Here is a 1641-nt window from a genome sequence, read left to right on the forward strand (position 1 = left end):
ACGGACCACAAAAGGAAGATACGACACACACTGGCGCCAACTCGTTTATTTCTTCGTCGTCGATGCAATATAAACCCTAGGCCACACAACCGCGCAGGCACTCAGATTACATTACAGAGATCTGCCAAATTATCGCGTACGCAAACGTAGGAAGGCAAATTTAGATGGGTGCAGGGACAAAGATATCTCACTCATGCAATTATCGCCTTGCCTTTCTATGTGGTAGGCCTCTAAGGCAAACCACGCATGCTCATTCTTGCTTTTGCCAAAAATTTACGTCCCATCAAGTTGTGCCTCACAATTGTTGCAAGAGTTTATATGCGCACCAAGTTGCGCTCCTCTATCTACATTTTTGTTTACTTTTGCGCATGTTCCCCGAGTCGCTCATTGACGCAATGCCCTATCTAGCCAAGCTATGTCTTACCACATGAGAGTGGAATGGTATAAACCACGCCGACAGCGTGCGACACATATGAAGCAACATGCCGAATTTGGCATCCTCCTCTGCTCTCTCCGCAGATGCGGAAGCATAGCTTTAAAAACTTGTTCGGCGCAGAAAATGCCAAAGGAACACTATGCCTGCAAGCAACTTTCTTGAGTTGATAGATGACCTTATGTGTTTAAGGGACCACGCAGGGAACATGTGCAAAAAGTAAACAAAAATTTAGATAGAGGAGTGAACCTTGTTGCGCATATAAACCCTTGCAACAGTTGTGAGACACGACATGATGGGACGTCGATTCTTGGCAAAAGCAAGAATGAGCATGCACGGCTTGCCTTAGAAGCCTACGACATAAAAAGTCAAGGTGATAATTACATCAATGACATATCTTTGTCCCTGCACCCATCTGAATTTGACTTGCTACGTTTGCATATGTGATAATTGAAGCGGTCTGTGCTGGACGCATGAAAGAAGACGAAGGAAGGTGCTAGGGGAGGAGTGAGAAGGAAGAAGTTGGAATAAAATGGCGGACGACACCCGTCTCACTTAGATGATGTCATTTCTGTTGCCGTTCTAGTTAGGAACGCTACATTTTGGCGCAGCCGACAGTTTTCGAAGACCAGCGATGCGGGTGACGTTTTTCGTCGACCAGGCGTCATCAGAGTGTGTTGTGTTCACCCGATACCAAGTGCACGATGAGCCAGCGACGGACCTTCCTCTTGAAGTTAGTTCTACCGCGCTGATCAACGTGGTACTGCAACAAGCTGCAATCAGCCGCCAAGCCCTCGGGCAAACAGGATCGGTGACAGTGAATCTACAACTGCAGACACTGAGCGAACTCGTTCTGGAACCCATACGATGTGGCACCCTCAAAGAGGAAACGCCTGCCGGGAAGGTGAGCCTGGACTTGAGTGTTATGGAACTGCAAAGGAACATTATACAACAGATCGAAATAATGAGAACTTTCGTCCAAGCGCTTAGTCGAGAGCAGTCAGTACGAAGTATTGTTGAACCAGATGTTTTTGAAGGAAAATCGCAAAATGCACACTACTGGCTGTGTTTTTTCGAGTACGCCTGTGACAAGAATCTATGGCACTCCGACGACACAAAGATTTTGCATATGCGCCGCTATTTGGGCGGTATAGCCAGAAAATGGTATGACGTGCAACTCATGGATTATGGAACAACATGTTGGGAAC

The sequence above is a fragment of the Dermacentor albipictus genome, chromosome 4 (genome assembly GCF_038994185.2).
Source record: "Dermacentor albipictus isolate Rhodes 1998 colony chromosome 4, USDA_Dalb.pri_finalv2, whole genome shotgun sequence".
In the NCBI taxonomy this organism is placed as follows: Eukaryota; Metazoa; Arthropoda; class Arachnida; order Ixodida; family Ixodidae; genus Dermacentor; species Dermacentor albipictus.